This window comes from Pleurodeles waltl, chromosome 1_2 (genome assembly GCF_031143425.1).
Source record: "Pleurodeles waltl isolate 20211129_DDA chromosome 1_2, aPleWal1.hap1.20221129, whole genome shotgun sequence".
Lineage (NCBI taxonomy): Eukaryota > Metazoa > Chordata > Amphibia > Caudata > Salamandridae > Pleurodeles > Pleurodeles waltl.
In genome coordinates this window covers 917,558,942-917,581,180 of record NC_090437.1, presented here as the reverse complement: position 1 = coordinate 917,581,180, position 22,239 = coordinate 917,558,942, and the positions used below count along the sequence as shown (strand labels likewise).

The 22,239-nt window shown below is 49.1% G+C and overlaps 1 long non-coding RNA gene across 1 annotated transcript; it reads right to left on the bottom strand.

The window, feature by feature from the left end:
* Window positions 1-1,848: 1,848 nt before the first annotated feature.
* On the bottom strand, window positions 1,849-22,023 carry LOC138295896 (uncharacterized). The gene is made up of 2 exons (XR_011203708.1): window positions 21,788-22,023; window positions 1,849-2,059 (listed from the first exon to the last, which is right to left on the bottom strand). It is a non-coding gene; the product is annotated as an uncharacterized lncRNA (long non-coding RNA).
* Window positions 22,024-22,239: the final 216 nt, after the last annotated feature.

Here is a 22,239-nt window from a genome sequence, read left to right as displayed (position 1 = left end):
CCGGGAAGTCAATTTTCGCAGGTCCTTCTGAAGGAGACCAAATTCCACACATCTCCTTTATGTGCGTTTCTACTGATGAGCAAGAGGATTTATTGGTAAGTAGGATGGTGGCCTGTTTTTCACCCAAGTCCTGTGGAGAGCTGGAGGTCTTTGCCCGTGTCAAGGCTCCTCCCCAGCGTGGGATAGGGTGGACGGGGTGAGGTTTTGGTGATTTCGGTTTACCCATGGTGTGTTCCCAGTCTACCGCGCCAATACGTTACTGGATCACTGTATGCAGGATGACTAAAATCATGTTCCGTGGGGTAAAAGTCTGCTAGTGTCAGCTGTGGTCTTTGTAGTAGCCAGCTCCCTACACCCTCCCCCTCCCCCTGTGCCGGGCATGCCCGGTATGGTATGCAAGGTTGGTTCTGGCCAGTCGACAGTCTGATGCAGCACTGTGTCTGTCTCTGTGTGTGTGTGTGTAATGACAGGATTAATGTTGATTGCGGCATTCAGGTCCTGGAGCAAATTTACTCCACGGCTGCCATCTTTGGCTCCATGGCAACCCCATAAACACCCTCTCATACACACACTGTATATAATGGGTTGAGGCTGTAGACTTGTCACCTGGTTTGTTTGTGCACTAGCATACACCGCACACAACCTGTTAAATGTAGTCCTTAGGGAGTGGGGCTTAGGTGGCGAGTCGACAAGGAAATACTGGAAACAGTACTTACATACCCCAGGATGATGCAGAATACCAAGTTCAGTAGATCCTGCATAATATATTTCATATAGCTTACCTCACTCCTGCAACTCTGTCCTAAATGTTTGGGTCCTCCTCTGTTTGCCCGAGATGCCAACATGCAGGTGCTGACACGATGCACGTATTCTGGAGTTGCTCAGTCTGTAACCTTATGGGTGTCAGTGTCCAACTTGCTGAGAGGTGACTGGATGTGTTCACAATGGAAGTTGCACTGTTGGGATTGTTGGGATTGTTCAGGTGCTCAAAAACAGATAAAGCTGCGAACCGGTTTATAAACCAAGCATTGCTGATAGCATGCAGACTAATTGCCATGCACTGGAAAGCCCAGGTATTGTTAGATATAGCCCACTGGTGTGCGGCAATACTGAAGTGGGGACAGGGAGAGGAGCTCAGGAGGCAAGAAATATGAGGACTACGCAAATACCCCAGAAATGTGGAATGGGAAGCACTATTACTTGACTTGCACACATTCAAGAGTTGGTGGCCCGTACTTAAACCTACCCTGGCGGGGACATAACCCCCTCCTTCCCCATCCCCTTTTATCCACATTCCCACACCTCCATCATAACCCCTTCCAGCCTGTCCATGGGTGAGTGACAACACCCTTCTGTTACACCCTTTGATGTCCCCGAATAGCTTCCTAGTGGCCATTATAGCTTCATGGATGTCACTGTTGATTTTCAATGTTTGCAGTACCTGCTTGAGATAGGAAGATTGAATAGCACTTATGGTAATGGCAGAATGTGAGTTAACATCAACACATGACTTGTTTTTTCCAATGTTGCTGTTTAAGGACTGAACCAAGGACTCCTGCTGATACTGATGTGAAACTATTTTATTAATGACGATGTAGCTGGATTGCGGATTTTACTTATGATAATGTAACTTTCATAGATGTAATTTATTCAAGATTGTGATATTGAAAATGCAATTTAAAACTGGTTAAAAAAAAGTTATTGGAGATGCAGTTGGGTAGTTAGCTTAGACTAAAAAATACTAATGGTAGGTCAGCACTAATGAGGGACACATTAGCAAAGCACATTTACTTTTGATAATTATTGAAATTATGAACTATGATTCAATCTCAAGACCGGAGCCATGGATTATGCATTTCCTTTGTCCATTTTATTAATCAGCAGCCTTTACAATTAGAAAAAAAAACCTTTATTTCACAGAAATCTTAGGGAAGGGGTATTCCACATAACCTATCAAACTCTAAATTCATAACATAGTCCATGTTTATGTCCCCTCTTTCTTCGTGAGATAAAAATGGTCAGTTCCTTCTTGTTCATTCCCGTTTGGAGCCGTCATTCCCTAGAAGAGAAAATACACCTTGTAACTATTCCATGCAGAACCAATATGACGTTCAAGTGGAGGGCACGCAAATAGCAATGTCACCTTAAATCTCAAATACAGTATTCAAAAGCATGATAATGGCAAAACAGTCATACTTCTACCATAGGAAAGTCCCAAATGTATCCTGCATCAACTTTGTCACCGGGTCAACAGAAACCTCTTGCTAAAGCGGGTGTTGTCTTCATGTCCTTAAGCCCTTCACTGCCATGGACATAATGCTATTAAAGAACGAGTTACTTACCTTCGGTAGCGACTTTTCTGGTGGATACATTAGCTTCCTGTGGATTCCTCACCTAATGAATACTCCCATTGCGCCAGCATTCAACGGAAATCTTCTTCCTAGCTTCTGCACGTCGACGAGCAGTTGCCCACGCGATGCCGTCTGACGTCATACAGGCAATAAGAGGTCCTCGCCGACGTGCCGACGTCAGTACCAACATTTTTTACGTGCCTGAGAATAATAGGCCATTGAGATGAAAGAACAATAGTAATATTTAATGATATTCCAAACAAACACATCATTCTGAGAATTCAACCTACCCTTTTTTTTTTTAAACAAGTAAATAAATATATTAACTATATATATATAGATATAAACATATATACATCATATATACAAATCCTCAAAACCAAGAGGAGCACACTCAAGAATTACTTGGTTAGACCAAACAGGCAACGGGGAGGCGGGTGGGACCGCGAGGAATCCACAGGTAGCTAATGTATCCACCAGAAAAGTCGCTACCGAAGGTAAGTAACTCATTCTTCTGATGGATACAACTACCTGTGGATTCCTCAACTAATGAATAGAGTCCCAAAGCAGTACCGCACTCGGTGGTGGGTGCCTGAATGGTCAAACCAAGAAATCCTGCAGCACTGACCGTGCAAAATCGCCATCCCTTCTGACCTCAGAGTCCAAGCAGTAATGCTTCGCAAAAGTATGAAGGGATGACCAAGTTGCGGCCTTGCAGATGTCGACCACAGGAACACCCCTAGCCAAGGTCGAAGAGGCCGACTTAGCTCTGGTGGAATGAGCTCTTATACCGTCAGGAGGATCCTTCTTTGCTAAAGAGCAACACATTTTAATGCAAAGAGCAACCCACCTGGAGAGTGTTCTCTTGTGGACTGCCTTTCCTCTCCTCTTTCCCACGTATCCGATGAAAAGCTGATCCTCCAGCCTGAAATCCTTTGTCCTGTCTATATAAAAGCTTAGCGCCCTCTTTGGGTCCAAGCGGTGTAGTCTCTCTTCTTCCTTTGACGGATGAGGCGGAGGATAAAACGTGGATAGAGTAATTGTCTGGGCCAAATGAAAGGGTGAAACAACTTTCGGAAGGAAAGCAGCCTTCGTCCTCAGCACCACCTTATCCCCATAAAAAGAAGTATAAGGGGGTTTTACCGATAGAGCCTGCAACTCACTCACTCTCCTTGCAGAGGTAATTGCAACCAGGAAAACCGTTTTAAGAACCAATAATCTTATGGGGCAAGAATGCATAGGCTCAAAAGGGGCCCCCCATAGGGAAAGTTAGAACCACAGTCAAATCCCATTGAGCCATAACGAAAGGAGTTGGAGGGATTTTATTCATAAGGCCCTTCAAGAATCTAAGTACTATTGGTGATTTAAATAAAGAAGGCTGGTCTGGAAGACAGAGAAAGGCTGACAAGGCAGACAAGTAACCCTGAACAGTAGCCACTGCACAACCCCTCTGTGCTAAAGACAAAGCAAAAGATAAAACATCTGACAAATGAGCACGTAAGGGATCAATCTGCCTCTCTCCACACCAAACCACAAATTTAGACCACCTATTAGCGTAGATAGATTTAGTGGAGTGTCGCCTGGCCGATAGGATAACATCCACTACATCAGGCAGGAGAGAGAAAGAACTCAGGTTGCCCCGTTCAATCTCCAGGCATGAAGGTGCAGGCTCTGGAGGTGGGGGTGTAAAACCTGCCCCTGCGACTGCGAGAGGAGGTCTGCCCTGAGAGGGAGACGGAGCGGAGGGCACAGTGAGAGTTGGAGAAGGTCAGAGTACCACACCATCCTTGGCCAATCCGGAGCAATTAAGATGACTTGAGCCCGGTCTTGGCAAATTTTACTCAAGACACAAGGAATCAAGGGTATGGGGGGGAAACGCGTAAAGCAACTGGTCGCACCAGGTCATCTGAAACGCATCCCCCAAAGCTCCTTGTACCGGATACTGGAGGCTGCAGAATAACGGGCAGTGCGAATTCTCCCGGATGGCAAACAGATCTATCCGAGGAAACCCCCACATCTGGAAGATTAACCGGACTTGATCTGGATGGAGACGCCACTCGTGATCGGCCGAGAAATGGCGACAGATTGTCCGCACGTACGTTCAAGACTCCGGCCAGATAATTTGCTACCAAGCAAATCTGATGGTCCTTTGCCCAGGACCATAGCCGTAGAGCTTCTCTGCAGAGAAGGTACAACCCTACCCCTCCCTGTTTGTTTATATACCACATCGCAGTAGTGTTGTCCGTCAGGACCTGAACCGACTGACCAAGAAGGGACGGGAGGAAGGCCTTGAGAGCCAGACGTACAGCCCGTAACTCCAACAGATTGATATGAAACACCTGTTCTACTGGAGACCAAAGTCCCTTGATCTCCAGGTCCCACAGATGAGCTCCCCACCCTAGAGTGGAAGCATCCGTTATTACTGTGGCCACAGGCGTAGCTTGCGAGAACGGCCTTCCTCTGGAAAGATTGCCGTCCGCAATCCACCATTTCAAATCCATGGCAGCATCTCTGGAGATTCTCACCGAGCCTTCGAGATCCCCTTTGTGTTGAGATCACTGCCTTCGGAGGCACCACTGAAGAGCCCTCATGTGCCAGCGAGCATGCATGACCAACAGTATGCAAGAAGCAAACAGACCGAGCAGACGTAGGATCTTGAGGACTGGAATGACTGCTCCACTTTGAAACATTGGAACCAACCCCTGAATGTCCTGAATCCGCTGAGGCGGAGGAAAGGCTCGGTTCAATGTTGTATCCAGTACTGCCCCTATGAACAGGAGACGTTGAGAGGGCTCTAGGTGAGACTTGGGCACATTTATTGAAAAACCCAGACTGAACAACAACTGGGTTGTTAGCTGCAGATGACGCAGCACAAGCCCCGGAGACTCAGCTTTGATCAACCAATCTTCCAGGTAAGGGAATACTGCTACTCCCTTTCTCCTGAGGTGTGCTGCAACAACTGCAATCACCTTCGTGAAGACCTGTGGTGCGGAAGTAAGACCAAAAGGAAGGACCGCAAACTGGTAGTGCTGCGATCCTACCACAAACCGGAGATACTTCTTGTGCGACTTGAGAATGGGAATGTGAAAATAAGCATCCTGCAAGCCGACCGACACCATCCAATCCTCCTTGTCCAACACCAAAAGCACCTGTGATAGAGTCAGCATTTTTAATTTCTCCTGTTTGAGGAAACAATTCAAAATCCTCAGGTCCAAAATAGGCCTCAGATGACCATCCTTCTTGGGGATCAGGAAGTACCTGGAATAACACCCCTGACCCCTTTCTTACTCTGGAACCAACCCCACTGCACCTTTCAATAATAGGGAGAGAACCTCCTGTTGTAACAGCAAGAGATGATCTTCTGAACAAAAAGGAAAGACGGGGAGGGAAGTGAGGCGGGATCTCCCAAAAGGGAAGGGCGTAACCTCTTCTCACCAAACTGATGAAGTCTGTTGTCATAGACTCCCATATGGGAAGAAAGAGTGAAAGCCTCCCCCTACCTTAGAGGTATAAGAAACAATGGTGAGAGGACTAGGGCTTCTTTCCTTGAGGTAACCCTCCAGCGGAAGAGGAAGGGTGCTGCTGCTGGGTGGCACCTCTTGTGACGACTCTACCCCGCCCCCTGTATGAGCGATAAGGGAGGCTGGAGGACAGCTGCGATCTCCCACGAAAGGAAGAACCTCTTCCGAAAACATGCAGCCGTCTAAGAGATCGAAATGGGGTAGCAGCAGCCTGCAGACCCAAAGATCTAGCTGTGGCCCTACATTCTTTAAAGCGCTCTAGCGAAGAGTCCGCTTTTGAACCAAACAGTTTTGCCCCATCAAAGGGCAGATCCAGCAACATAGACTGGACGTCTGTCGAAAATCCGTCAGTGCGTAACCACGCATGTCGTCTGGAGGCAACGGAAGTCCCCATGGCTCGTGCAATAGAGTCCGTGGTATCCAGCCCTGTCTGAATAACCTGTGTAGCCGCCACCCGAGCGTCCGAAAGAAGACTACACAAGTCCTGGCACATGTCCGGAAGTACAGTCTTCGTCGCATCCATTATGGCATGGATATACCTGCCCAGAATACATGTTGCATTGGCAATTCTAGAGCCATGCTGCAAAAAGAAAACACCTTCCTGGCCGATTGGTCTATCCATTTGGATTCCCGGTCTGAGGGTACTCCCGGAAACGAACCAGGGGCCGACCTCGAAGAGCAGGATGCTTGCACTACCAAGCTCTCTGGTGAAGGGTGTTTGGATAAAAACTCCGGGTCCCCAGGCGCAGATCTATAATGCCTGGCCATCGACCTACTATCAGCCAAAGAAAAAAACATGCTTCTTCGAAACCTCTTCGATCGGATCCATCAGGGCTTCATTAAATGGTAAAAGAGGATCCACCACGGCTGTAGCAGAATGCAAAACCTCAGTCGAAAGGTTGGTCTTCACCTGCGCCGTCGGAAAAGGAAGATCCAGAAATGCTGCGGCCTTCCTAATAAGATTGGTAAGAGGCTGCCTCCTCTGTATATTCATCAGGGGAGGCCAGATCATATTTGAGAGGTATCAAGACCACTTGCTGTGTCCAACCCAGGGAAATCCCCCTGGGGGTCAGTGAGCTCCCCTTCTTCGAGGAATTGCTGCTGATATTCCCTCTCCTCTAAAAGTCTAAGTCATGGAGCAGAGCAACGTCGGTGAATGGCGGCGGGAAGGCGTCATGACAGGTTCTCCGGATTCACCGCCGCCGCAGATGGATCCATCAGCGCCATGGAGAAGGCACCCGCATCCGATGCCGACATCCGACCCCATCACCACCAACACCAGCATCAAAGGTCTCTCCCTCGACGTTGAGGGCTGCACTGTCGGCAGAGGGGCCTGACTTGAATTTCCAGCCAAACAAAATGGTATAAACGGCGTCGGTTTATATGGAGCTGGAACGAGATTGAAAGCCAGGGGACCAGTGGGGCCTGCCGGCGCACCACCTCCCGGAGCCATATTTTGACAAATCTGGAACATGGCATTAAGGAATGCCGCAGGATCCGTACCCGGAACCGGGAACGAAGGATAAGCCTGTGGAGCCGGTGCCGGGCTGGACTCTTCAGATTCAGGATGCACCGGCGAAGCCAGATGACTGAGGATCCACAACTTCAAAGACTGACGGGGCCGGGGACGTTTGCGGCGTCGCAGGTTGAGGGGGACACAGTCGGACTCACTTCCCAAGACCTTTGGTGCCGGGACGATGGAGACCTCGACCGACTTCTGGACTGATGTCGGGAGTCACGATGACGTCACTTCTTATGGGATGACTTTCCAGAAGAGGACCGATGGTGCCGCTTCCTCTCCTTCTTGGACCTTGCCAAGAAAAGCTTTGCCTCGCGTTCCTTCAATGCCTTGGTATTCATCTTTTGGCAGGATCCGCATTCTTGGAAGTCGTGATCGGAACTGAGACACCAAAGACAATCGTTGTGCGGATCAGTCACAGACATGCAACCTCCACATTCCCTGCAAGGCTTGAACCCCGACTTTTTCGGAGCCGACATCCTGGAAATACACAAAGTATACCTTCCGAAGAGCTAATGATACAGGTAACAGAAAAGTAACCGTTATCGGAGGCACGGAAAAAATCAAGAGACTTGTTTCTACACCATGACACAAATTGATGCCGACAAGCGTATACCATTTTGGTGGAGGGACTCCTGGTTGCCAAGATAAACTCACAGACTTCGTGTGGAAGGTCAAAAGCCGTCAACTGCCGCCGCTCTAACGACACATGGAAGGCGAAGATTGGACAGCTTCAGATGGAGAACCATCCCCTGCTGCTGCACCAGAAGTGCCTCCCTAATTTGCAGTCTGACTGGAAGATCGGTGGCCATGCTCAATAGCTCTGGATACCGTACTCTCCGTGCCCAGTCTGGAGCCACAAAGATTACTTGGGCCAGAAGTGGTATTGGCAGGAAGGCGTAAAGGAAGCCCGAGATCCACTCAAGACTAAAAGCGTTGCAGAGCGAGTGCAGTCATGAAAACTTCAACATGCAAAACAGCTGACATTGAGTGCTCTCTACAGAGCCGAACAGATAACCAAGGCTCTCCCCATTTGTGAAAGAGACCTTGCACCTTTTCTAGATGTAGACGCCATTCTAGATCGACTGACTCAATGACTGCATTTGTCTGCTCTGACGCTTGGAGATCACACCAGATGTTGAACCACCAGTGATATGCCCTGATGTGCCAGCCATGTCCAGAATCACAGAGCCTCTTTATAAAGGGTCCAGGACCCTACTCCACCCTGTTTGTTGCAGTACCACATGCCAGTAGTGCTGTCTGTGAACACTTGCACTACTTTCCCTTTGAGAGAGGGAAGGATTTCAATGCAAGCGTGATTCCCTGGAGCTCCAGAAGGTTGATGTTGGGCCCAGAATCCGCATGAGACCAGAGGCCTATGATCTACGCCTCTCCTATGTGGCCGCCCAATCCCAGTAGTGAGGCATCTGTCACTACTGAGATATCTGGTTGGGGAAGCAAGAGATCCAGATTCCAAAGCCACCACAGCAGATCTTTCACAGTCCCCTCCGAGATCTAGACCATGTCGGAGAGATTACACTGATGCTGTGCCCACTGGAACTTAAGTCCCATTGAAGAGCCCGCATATGCCATCTGGCATGTGTCACTAGCAGGATGCAGGACGCCATGAGGCCCTGCAGCCTCTGAGTTGTTTTCACCGAAAGCCAGGATAGAGGCTGAAATATCAGAATCATAGCATGAATATTCTTGATTCGCTTTTTGGGAGGATAGGTCCGAAACTGCACTGTGTCCAGAACAGCCCCGATTAAACGGAGCATCTGATAGGAAGTCAGGTGAGACTTTGGCATGTTTATAGTGAACCTCAATGTATGCAGGAGGTTCGCCTTAGTCTGAAGGTGGGAGACAACTTTCTGGGGCGTGTCTGCCTTCAACAGCCAGTCATCGAGATAGGGGAAGACCGAAACCCCTAACCTGCGCAGATGAGCTGCAACCACCGCCATCACTTTCGTGAATACCCGAGGGGTGCTGGTAAGGCCCAAAGGGATCAGAGTAAATTGAAAGTGCTTGTGATCTACTAGGAATCGTAGACAGTACCCGTGGGCAGGCAGGATGGGAATATGGAAACAAGCACCCTGCAAGTATAACGCTACCATCCAGTCTCCTGGGTCTAAGGCAGACAAGACATGAGTCAGAGTGAGCATTTTTAACTTCTTCTTGCAGAACAGAATGAGGGCCTGAAGGACATAAGTCTTTGCCTTTTTTGGGCACCAGAAAGTAGCAGGAATAGCAACTACAACCTACTTCTGGCACAGGGACCCTCTCTATGGCACCTTTGGCGAAGAGAGCTGTGACTTTCTAGCAGAGAATTGCCAGATGATCATCTGGTAAGGGACCGTAAGATGGAGGCATGGCCGGTGGGGATTACCCCCTTTGTATGATATGCAAAACCCACCTGTCTGTCGTGATGGTCTCCTAGTGGAGCAGATGAATGCAAATCCTGCCACCAACTGGTATATGAGGGTGGGTACGGACTAGGAAGGTTTGGAGGCTGCACCAGGGTGGAGTGGGCAAACCTGTGTTTTCCTGTCCCATGGGCCTGTAGGATTCTGCATCCCCGGTGGCTGTAAAAGGGACCCAACAGGAAGCCCGTTCTGTTGCCACGAAAGGGGCAAAATATGGACTGTTGGTGGTGAGGTGAAACAGAGAGGCCAAGGGATCGAGCCATAGCCCGGCACTCAAACCTCTCATGCGCTGAGTCCGCCTTGTCCCCAAAGAGACAGGTGCCATCAAAGGGCATGTCCATGAGGGTCTGTTGGACATTTCCTGGAAAAACAGATGCCCTCAACCAGGCATGGCTCCTCAAGGCCACCGTCAACGCATCCCATTTACCTGTAGAATTGGTTGTGTCCATTTCACAGGCAATGGTGAACTTCGCTGCATCTCTCCCATCAGCAAAGGCTTGGGAGATGTTAGCCCGGGTCTTCTCCAGGATCTGCGGCAGAACTTGCACGACCGTATCCCACAAGCAGTGGTTAAGGCATGCAGTGCTTACCAGCCGCAACGCCAGACTGGAGGAAGAAAACCTCATCTTCTTACCAAGTTGGTCTTTGATTCTCTATCCGGGGGAGTGGAAAGTAATGCACTAGATGACAATGATGCCTGGATGAAAAGGCTCTCAGGTGAGCGGTGTTGGGCCAGGAATTTAGGGTCGTTTGGAGCAGGCTGATGGGGGCGAGCAATTCTACTGTTTACAGGAGCCCATGTTCTGGGTCTGGACCAAGTACCCGGAAGGACATCAATGAGGGCTTCATTGAAGGGGAGGCTCGGCGGTAGAAGCCCCAGCTTGAAGCACCTCCGTCAGGAGATTCATCCTGACCGCTACAGTGGACAGCTCCATGTCAATGACCTCAGCCACCCTACTGACCACAACAGAATAAGAGGTTCCCTCCGCCGTAGCCACGGTAGGAGGAGAATGCATGCCAGCATCTGGAGAAGTATCTAGACCATTAGCTTCACCCTATTCCTGTGCCCAGTCAAAATCAGGGTTATCGAAGGTGCCACAGAAGGGTCAGAATGACCAAATATGAGGCGTATGGCCTCAAAACTCCTTGAGTTTGGCAAGGGTCGCCCTGGATCACGGAAAATTGGGGAGGTGCGGAGCACAGCAAGGACACTCCTCCCACGTCGCATCGGCTGAGCGATGCGGTGAAGTTGGAAAACGCCTGGCCTTCTTTGACGACTTCTTTCTCTGACCTGAATGACACGAATATGATGATGATGAGTGGTGGTGACTCCGCGAACAATCTCAAGACACTCCTCATGAGTGACACCATGAACGATGCAGGGTCGAGCGTCGGGCCTTCATGAGCTTTAAGGACCGCTCCCTCAAAGCCTTCGGGTGCATGGCCTGGCACTCAAAGCACAACTTCGGGTTGCACTACAAAAACAAACGGACCGGATGCCGATCTGTCCCAAACATCATATGGTGACAGGCCTCGCAAGGCTTGAACCCGTTCTTCGGGGACATCATGATGCGCCAAGGGTCAACACAAAAAACAGACAAAAGGGTCCAATACACTTAAAAAATTAACAGGGTATCTCTTCTCCACATCAGCGTGTGGCACAGAAAAGAACGGACGTCACTACGCCGATTTCCTCAAGTAGTGGAACTAAAATGTTGTGGATGATTGCATGGCAAAGTAGTGGCTTATGGAAGGTAGGTATCCATACACAGACTTTTGAAAGGTTTCTCTAATGGAAGGTAAACCTCAGTCCATTTCGAAGTACTTAACTTTTGTATGATACAACAAGATACAAGTAGGAAAATACAGGTCTGGTTGAGATGGGAACTGGGGGCAGCAAACAACACTCTACAGCCTTTTCCCCTGCTTAGGTCAGACTTTAGAATGACAACATGGTTGAGCCTTTTTTGGGCGTTTCAGGTATGAAATCACAAAGTGTCGTTTTCACCCTTGCTACGTTCTCCAGAACATATGAAGTGGAGGCTGCCGCTTCTGTAACAGTAAGACTTTCAATGACAGGCAAAAGAAAGTGAAGGAAAAACACAAGACTTCATGTGGTTGTATGATGAGGAACAAAATACGCAATGTACTTTACCCTCTGGATTTGGAGGATAAACAATTTCTAGTACCAAGAAGTTTTATGACTCACATTGTATGGATGAAAAAACTGGTTCTTATCCAGTCAGCCCAATGAAATCAGGTGATCAGAAGATGAGCTGGAATCCAAAGGCACCTAACAGTGAGCTGTAGCCTCTGAGTTCTGAGCAGTATCCACCAACTGATAGGGAGTATGAACCGCAAGTCCTTCGGATTCACAAAACCTATGGTCCTTGAGGTGGGCAGAAGACTTTAGTAGGAGTGTGAACCTCTGGGGCCATGTGTAGGAAGTTGGCTCTGTGTTTACTATTTCAAAGTATGAAATAGTCTGCACAAATTCCAAGGTTTCCCCTTACAAGTAAGATGGTGGCAAAATCAGATAATACTAATGCACTATTTGTGGTAGTGTAGTCGAGCAGTAGGCTTATCAGAGAGTAGTGTTAAGCATTTGTTGTACACACACAGGCAATAAATGAGGAACAAAGACTTTTTCCAGTCCAATAGGTTTTTATATTGAATAATATTTTCTTATTTTATTTTAAGAACCACAGGTTCAAGATTTACAGTTAACACTTTAAATGTAAGGTACTTCACTTAGATACTTTAGGAACTTTGAATAAAAGCACTATCATATACAGTGTTTGTAAAAATGGCAATAAGCTATTTTCAAAATGGACAGTGCAAAAATAAACAGTTCCTGGGGGAGGTAAGTAAAGGTTAGATTAGGAGGTAAGTAAAACACTTTCAAGTCTCAGTTCTGGGGCATAGGCAGCCCACCGTTGGGGGTTCAAGGCAACCCCAAAGTTACCACACCAGCAGCTCAGGGCCAGTCAGGTGCAGAGGTCAAAGTGGTGCCCAAAACACATAGGTGCCTATGGAGAACAGGGGTGCTCCGGTTCCAGTCTGCCAGCAATTTAGTACCTGCGTCCTTAGGGGCAGACTGGGGGGGGATGGAGGGTGGGCAGGGAGGGAGGATTGGGCGCACAAGTAGGCATACAAAATACACCCTCGGCAGCACAGGGCCAGCCGGGTGCAGTGTGCAAAGCAGGCGTCTGGTTTCAATGGAGGGACCTGGGGGTCACTCTAGTGGTGCAGGCAGGCACAGGGGGTGGTTCTTGGGACAGCCACCACCTGGACAAGGCAGAGGGTCACCTGGGGGTCACTCCTGCGCTGAAGTTTGGTTCCTTCAGGTCCTGGGAGCTGAGGGTGCAGTGTTGGTTCCAGGCGCCGGACCCTTGTTGGAGGTCGCGGTCAGGGGGCGCTTCTGGATTCTCTGCAGGCATCGCTGTGGGGGCTCAGGGAGGGGTCGTCTCTTGTCACTCACTGGCTCGCAGACACCGGGTAGTCCTCCCTCTAGTGTTTGTTCTCTGGATCTTGAGCCGGGGGCGTCGGGTGCAGAGTGTGAAGTCTCACAATTCCGGCGGGAAACGTGAAGTCTTTGAAAGTTGCTTCTTTGTTGCAAAGAAGTAGCTGGTTTTGAACAGGGCCGTTGTTCAAGGGTGTTTCTTGGTCCTTTAGTCCAGGGCAGTCCTTTGAGGCTTCAGAGGTCGCTGGTCCCTGATGGATGCGCCGCTGGTTGTAGGTTTTCGAAGTTGGAGACAGGCCGGTAGGGCTGGGGATAAAGCAGTTGTTGTCGCCAGTCTTCTCTGCAGGCTTGTAGGTCAGCAGTCCTCCTCGTTTCTTCAGGTTGCATGAATCTGATTCCTGGGATCTGGAGTGCCCCTAAATACTGAATTTAGGGGTGTGTTTAGGTCTGGGAGGGCAGTAGCCGATGGCTACTGTCCTGGAGGGTGGCTACACCCTCTTTGTGCCTCCTCCCTGTGGGGAGGAGGGCACATCCCTAATCCTATTGCCCCTAATGCCCATTGCTTCACAGCTTGTGTGCTGGTGGGGAGAAAATGACTAAGTCGACATGGCACTCCCCTCAGAGTGCCATGCCTACCTCCCACTGCCTGTGGCATAGGTAAGTCACCCCCTAGCAGGCCTTACAGCCCTAAGGCAGGGTGCACTCTACCACAGGTGAGGGCATAAGTACTATGCCCATACAGTGGCCAAGCAAAACCTTAGACATTGTAAGTGCAGGGTAGCCATAAGTATATGGTCTGGGAGTTGGTCAAACATGAACTCCACAGTTCAATAATGGTTACACTGAAATCAGGGAAGTTTGGTATCAAACTTATCAGCACAATAAATGCACACTGATGCCAGTGTGCAATTTATTGTAACATACACCCAGAGGGCATCTTAGAGATGCCCCCTGAATGCCAACCAGAATTCTAGTGTAGGCGGACTAGTTTTTGCCAGCCTGCCACAGACCAGACATGTTGCTGGCCAGGAACAAAGCCTGTACTGGGTGGAAGTGCTTCTCACCTACCCCTGCAGGAACTGTTAACACCTGGAGGTGAGCCTCAAAGGCTCACCCCTTTTGTTACAGCACCACAGGGCATCCCAACTAGTGGAGATGCCCGCCCCTCCGGCCACTGCCCCTACTTTTGGCGGCAAGGCTGGAGGAGATAATGAGGAAAACAAGGAGGAGCCACCCACCAGTCAGGACAGCCCCTAAGGTGTCCTGAGCTGAGGTGACCCCTGCCTTTAGAAATCCTCCATCTTGAGTTTGGAGGATTCCCCAATAGGATTAGGGATGTGCCCTCCTCCCCACTGCGAGGAGGCACAAAGAGGGTGTAGCCACCCTCCAGGACAGTAGCCATTGGCTACTGCCCTCCCAGACCTAAACACACCCCTAAATTCAGTATTTAGGGGCTCCCCAGAACCTAGGAAACTAGATTCCTGCAACCTAAACCAAGAAGGACTGCTGACCTGAAGCCCTGCAGACAAGACGGAGACGACAACTGCGTTCAACCCAGCCCTACCGGCCTGTCGCCTGACTCAAAGAAAACTGCAACAGCGACGCATCCGACAGGGACCAGAGACCTCTGAAGCCTCAGAGGACTGCCCTGAACCTAAGGACCAAGAACCTCCTGTGAACAGGAGCCCTGTTCAAAACCAGCTACTTATTTGCAACAAAGAAACAACTTCCAAAGATTGCACATTTCCTGCCGGAAGCGTGAGACACTACACTCTGCACCAGACGTCCCCGGCTCGAGATGCAGAGAACCAACACCACAGAGAGGACTCCCCGGCGACTGCAAGCCTGTGAGTAGCCAGAGACGACCCCCTTGGGCCCCCACAGTGACCCCTGCAGAGAGAATACAGAGGCTCCCTCTGACCGCGACTGCCGGTAACAAGGGACCAGACGCCTGGAACCAACACTGCACGCGCAGCCCCCAGGACCTGAAGGAATCGAACCTCAGTGCAGGAGCGACTCCCAGGTGACCCTCTGCCGAGCCCACCCAGGTGGTGGCTGTCCCGAGAAGCTCCCGCTGTGCCTGCCTGCAACGCTAGATGGTGGGCTGCCTATGCCCCAAACTTGAGACTTGCAAGTGTCTGTCTTATCTCCAAAACTAACCTTTACTTACCTCCCCCAGGAACTGTTGATTTTTGCACTGTGTCCACTTAAAATAGCTTATTGCCATTTCTACAAAGACTGTACATGATATTGTGTTTATTCAAAGTTCCTAAAGTATCTATGTGAAGTACCTTGCATTTAAAGTGTTTGATGTAAATCTTGAACCTGTGGTTCTTAAAATAAACTAAGAAAAGTTATTTTTCAATATAAAAACCTATTGGCCTGGAGTAAGTCTTTGAGTGTGGGTTCCTCATTTATTGCCTGTGTGTGTACAACAAATGCTTAACACTACCCTCTGATAAGCCTACTGCTCGACCACACTACTACAAAATAGAGCATTAGAATTATATCTTTTTGCCACTATCTTACCTCTAAGGGGAACCCTTGCACTCTGTGCACACTACTTCTCAATTTGAAAGAGTATATACAGAGTCAAGGTCCTACATATATGTACTCCCTTAAACATACACTGCAACCTGCCCATGAGGCTACCAAGGGCCTACCTTCGGGGTGCCTGACAAGTAGTAAAAAGGGAAGGTTTAGGCCTGGCAAGTGGGTAAGCTTGCCAAGTCGAATTGGCAGTTTAAAACTGCACACACTGACACTGTAGTGGCAGGTCCGAGCCATGGTTACAGGGCTACTAATGTGCTGCAGGCCCACTAGTAGCATTTGATTTACAGTCCCTGGGCAACTCTAGTGCACTTTACTAGGGACTTACCAGTAAATCAAATATGACACTCATGGATAAACCAAACGGTACAAGCTCTATAGGGAGCACTTGCGCACTGATTAGAAGTGGTGAAGTGCACAGACAATAAACCATCAAAAACGGACCAGAAAAATATTGTAGGAAGGCAGCACAACGTTTGGGGATAACCCTGCAAAAAGGGCCATTTCCAATATCACACCTGCAGGAGCTGATGGCGAGCCTCAAAGGCTGAAGCCTCTTGTTACAGTGCCATGGGGCACTCCAGCTAGTGGAGTTGTCCGCACACGGACAAAGCCCCACTTTTGGCAGCAAGGTGATCAGGAAAATTATGGAAAGCAGGGAGGAGTGACCCCCCCAAAACTCACCCCTCCCCCTGCCATCTAAAGCTAGGGCCATCCCTAGGGTGTCCAGAGCGGAGGTTGCCCCCCCCCCCCTTCCTGCAGAATCATCCATCTTAGTTTGGAGAACAGAAACCAATAGGGTTAGGTTTGCGTCCCCCTCCCCAAAGGGAGTGGACACAAGAACGGGGTGTAGCCGCCCTCTGGGACAGTAGCCATTGGCTACTGCCCTCTGACCCCTGTAACCCCCCCTAAATCCAGGATTTAAGGGCTTACCTGAACCCAGCTCATGAGATTTAGGCTGACCTGACAAGAAAGAAGGACTGCTGAGCTGAACCCCCAGCAGAGAAGACAACGACAACTGACGGCCTCAAAAAACCTGCACAAAAACAGTGAGGCATCCAGCGGGGCCAGCCACCTCGACCAAGTTATAGAAGTCTGTCTTGCACCCAAAAGGACCAAGAACTGCAGAGGACAGTGGCCCTGTCCAAGAAGGAAACATCCAGGGACTCTGGCACACCTCCAGACACGCGAGTCCTGACCACCCTGCACCAGACACCCTACGGCCGGTGACCACGTGGCCCAACCAGCTAAAGAATCATCAGGTGATTGTGAGCAAGTGCCCACCCTGGGTTGACCTTTTGACCCCCCCACAAAGATGCCTGCAGAGGGAAGACCGAGGACCCCGACCCCTGAACGCGAAAGCACTGGATGAATATAACCGCACTGTGAGAGACTGGCACCTTATTGCAGTACTCCCCCACATTTTTGCCTGGTTTCCGAATGCAACTTGGACTGGAGTGCACTGGGATCCTGCTAACTAGGTTCCCGGTACCAGTGTTCTTTCCCTAAAACATTTTAAAAGTGATTGGATACATCTTTAGCTATCACTACAAGTCCCTAGTAAAAAGGTACTTAGGTACCCATGGCATGCAGTACTTTGGATAAGCCCCTGGTGGCAGTGGCACTGATTGTGACAACCTCAAGGGACATGCATCAAGATGTGCACAGCACTGCCATAGAAGACAGTCTCCTGCTGCAAACCTAAAATACAAACTCTACTTGGCACACTACCTGTGTTCCCGGTCCACCGTACACTGCATTAACTATGGGTAAGACACCCCTATAGCAGGCCTTACAGACCTAAGGCAGGATACTCCATACTATATGTGAGGGCACAGCTGAATGAGCAGTATGTTCCCACCGTGTCCCTGGCAAACCTGGGATATAGTGAGTGAATAGAGCTGCCATTTTAATGTATGTGCTGGACACTGGCCAACACGAGATTCCCAGCAAAATGATGGCTACTCTGAACCCTGGGTTGTTTGGTATCAAACCACTCCGAATGATAAATTCAAACTGGTACCGGTACTGGATTTATAATAAAATGTACCCAGGGATCACCTTGGAGGTGTCCCCTGCAAAAGCCAACTATCCTGGCATATTTTCTGACTGGTTTCATCCAGCCTGCCACACCCACACAGTGCATATACAAACCTTGGTGGAGAGCCCAGTCTCCCTGGTTCGTAAACCAATGCCCTCCCTTGGTGGAGGAGCTAACCATCCACTCCCCCAGGAACGTGCAAAACCCCGGTAGTGAGCTTCAAAGGGCTACAGCCCCTGAAACTCGAGCCTCCAGGCCTGCTGCTAGCATCTGAGGGGTTGCCACTTTGCAAAACACCCACTTTTTGAGTGAGCAAAGGTGGGAAACCACACAAAGATTAGGAGTGGCGGCCTAGCATGCACCACCTCTAAGGTGTTGTCTGCGAAGTGGACCCTCAAATTCAGTTTCCTCCATCTTGAAATGAAGGAAACTAGCCAATCAAGTTTAGGGAAGTCACCCTTCCTAAAGGAAGTGGACACTAAAGTGGGTGGAGCCACCCATAGGTAAGTGTCCCATTGGACATTACCAGGTTTCCCCTAGAACGCCCACTAAATTCTGTATTTATTGGACATCCCTAGAACAAGAAATCAGATTTCAAAATACAAAGAAGACCTGCACCAAAGAAGATCCAAAGCAAAAGAACTACAGACCTGTTGCAGAAGAAAAGGCGCGTGGAGGAGCTGGACACTGGACCGAGCCCAAGAAACCCAGGTAATATCCAGGCTTAAAGAATCACCCCAGATATCCCTTTTGAGTGGAGGCACCACTCAAAAACCAAGCAAGATCCAATAAGCCAGTGAAGGTCACTTCACTGGCTGGCCGATATGTCCACAACCGGAATTTGCAGCCGGACCCCACAACACACTAACTACCATCCCGGACGTGACCTACAAGTGTGCCAAGATTGGTGGCACTGTGCCCTCCAGTGGCTGAGTTACGCCAATTCCCTGGGACAACCTCAAACCAGCTCCCCAAGAGCTGAAAGGATCAGGAGGAAGCTCCTGTAGAGGGACTTTAATAACACCCTGGGACCTATCACCAGAATGCTCACAGTGTCCTGTAAGCAGCCAGAGAGACTCACCTCCAAAAGGACTCAGTTGCGCACAGCTCTGGATCTCACCCCGCATCCGGCCGCTCTGCGCCCGCAACAAGGAACCAGCTGTGCTCCACTGATCCACAAACCCTTGCGACCTCGACAGCCCAAGGGGACCCCCAGAAACCATCTTTTCCAAGTGGCCCCTACAGGTGGCCCTGTGCCAAAAGCGTTTCCTACACTGCTCCCGCCGGAAACGGGAGCCGCAAGAGGCTCTCCGGCTGGTGCAAGGTGCCTACTGACTGGTGCGACCACCCTGCAAAAAAAAAAAAAAAAAAAACACAATAGAGACTGGTAACTTAATTGTACGATTTTGAATGGTAACTGTACATTGATTCCAATGATGCGTAATTATGGGCAGAAAGACTAACTTTATTACAACTTTTAAAACTAATATCTAAAAAAGTATTTGAAAGATCTTGGTCTTAAAAATTAAATAAAACTGAAGTATTTTTATAAACTCTGGTCTCGAGTTATTCATTGAGTGCATGTGCTGCATGATTGGTTTTGTGAGCACAACAAATGCTTAGTACATCTCCTGGATTAGCCTAACTGCTCGACAAGCTACCTTAACAATTGTAGCATTAAGTGGTCTAATTTTTGCTCATGTAAACCAAAGTGTGGTCGCCTGGACCCACTGCATAGTGTGCCTGTGGTAAAGTTATCCTATGAAGGAAGAACTAGCACTGCATACAGGTATACTAAAGCGACTTACGTGATCAATCTCCTGGACTTCGGCCACACGGACCATTCACCTCAGGCAGCAGGGTGCATGGGTACAGCTCAGCGTCAAGTGCCCCATGTAAGTTTATGGGGACCGGTTTGGTCACAAAGTTGCTTGATGGATTGGGAGTCCACATCAGAGGAACCCACGTGGGTTTCGAACCTTGAGACCCTTAGGCACGTAGGGACACCAACGATCCACTTCACCTCAGGCTGTGGGGTGCAGGTGCAGTGGTGTTTTATCGCATCAGGTCTGGTGCTGGAGTTCCTTGTGGTTGTAAGGAGCCCCGCAGAAACAGTCTATAGGCATCGACTTGGGGTTTAGTCCGAACAAGCCAACAAGTGGCCTCCGGTCTCACGAGGCAGAGAGATGTGGGGACAGCCTTGGTCCTCTTCTCCTAGGCCCAGGGCAGACGGGTGCAGAGGTGTCCTGAGACATGGGGTCTTTGTCACTCACTGTTGCTAGGGGTCTGCAGAATCAGGCTGCAAACGCTGTCAGGAAGTCCACATAGGGCAAGCTCTGGGTAGGCTGTGTCTGAACGGCCTGGGGACCATGGTGACACCACTGGACCACTTCAACTCGGGCTAGGCAGCTCAGCTGCAGTGATGTTGCCCAGTGTTGGGTTTTTGGCAGTCAAGGTCCTCATGGTTCTTCCTTGGGTGCCTGCAGATGCAGGGCAGCAGCTCCTGTAATCCAAAAGAGTTATTCTTGGTGATTTGTGAAGCACGGACAGCGCTCCCTGATTTTTGGAACCTGCAGTGGCAGGACAGGTCAGATGCTCCTCAAGGGCCAGGCGCAGCAGGCTTGGCACCACGTCAGTCGTGCTTCTTAGGTCTATGGTTTTGCAGTCTTGTTGCACACTCCTTTTGTGTCATGGAAGAAAGTCAGAGAATCTGTGTAGGAAAGTGCCCTTGTTGGCATGGTTGCCCCCCACTTTTTGTCTGATATTGGTGATAACTTGACAGAGCGTGATGGGATCCTACTAACCAGGCCCCAGCACTAGTGTGCTTTCCCAAAACTGTAGCATTGTGTCCACACAACAGCACACCCTTGGTACACAGTTAAGTCACTTGTAAAAAGTACCCACGGTACCAAGGGCCCTGTTAACTGGAAAGTCCCCAAGTGCTGCAGCATGACTTATGCCACCCTGGGGACCACTCACCTAGCACATGCACATTGCCATTGCAGCTTGTGCGCGCTGGTGCTGAGAAAAAGGCAAATTCGACATTGCACCTCTCAGTGTGCCACACCACAAACCACTGCCGATGGTATACGTAAGTCAACACTCAAGCAGGCTTTACAGCCCTAAGGGAGGGTGCACTATACCATAGGTGAGGGCATACCTGCATGAACAATATGCCCCTAAGTGTCTAATTCCATTCTTAGACATTGTAAGTCTAGTGAGGCCATATTAAGTATATGGGCTGGGAGTTTGCCATTATGAATTCCACAGATCCATAAACTAAAGTCTAGAATGTTTGGTATCAAACTTGTCAGCACAATAAACCCAAACTGATGCCTGTGCTGGTTTTATTGAAACATGCACCAAGAGGGCATCTTAGAGATGCTCCCTGTATTTACCCATTCCTTTAATGCAGGACTGACGGGTCTGCGCCAGCCTACCACGAACAGACAAGTTTCTGATTCCATGGGGTGAGAGCTTTTGTGCTCTCGTAGGCCAGAAACAAAGCTGACACTGTGTCCGTGCTTCACACCTCCACCCTGCAGGAATTCTAACACCTGGTGGTGAGCATAAAATGATCATGCTTCTTACCTAGAAGCAGGCCTGATTCTGAGTGCCCCCAGTCGCCATAGGTTCCCACGGGTCGCAACGTTGACCTCTGCATAAAGCCAGCCCCGTGTGGCTGGTGGAGGGTGCTTGGCACTAACTCAAACTCAGACCCATGGTATTATAACCCCCAGAGAATGGAACTGTAGGTCTGGTACTTACCGCCATAACTGTACTTTCTTTTATTCCCTACGGAACTGTTCCTGAAAATTGCAGTGTGTCAACTTTTAAAACATATTTGCTATATTCACATAAGCCATTTATATTGCCAAATTAAAACAAATAGGTATTGATACATATTTTGGAAACTTACTTGTAAATGTGCTTTCCTTGCAAATTGAATCTTGTGGTTCTAGAAATAAATGGACAAAAACAAGTTTTGGTATCTAAAAAGAATTGCCCTGAAATTAGGGCTTTGAGAGCATGCTTCATTTATTACCTGTGTGTACAAAAAATGCTTTGCACTACCCTCTGATAAGCCTAACTGCTCGACCACAGTACAACAAAACAGCATTAGTATCATATTTGTTGCCTCTAAACTCTGGTGAATCCCTGTATAGACTATATCTCAATTTGATATAGCATATCCAGAGCCATCTTCCTACAATCTTGTATCAGTGGTTCCCCTAAATAGTCAATTTAGGGGAACCGGTATTGAGAGGAAAGGGTAGTAATCACTGGAGTTCTGTAGGAATCTGGCCTGGTGTGTGCTAACTACCTATGGTATGATCACCTTATACAAGGTCCATGTATCCCTTATGAGTG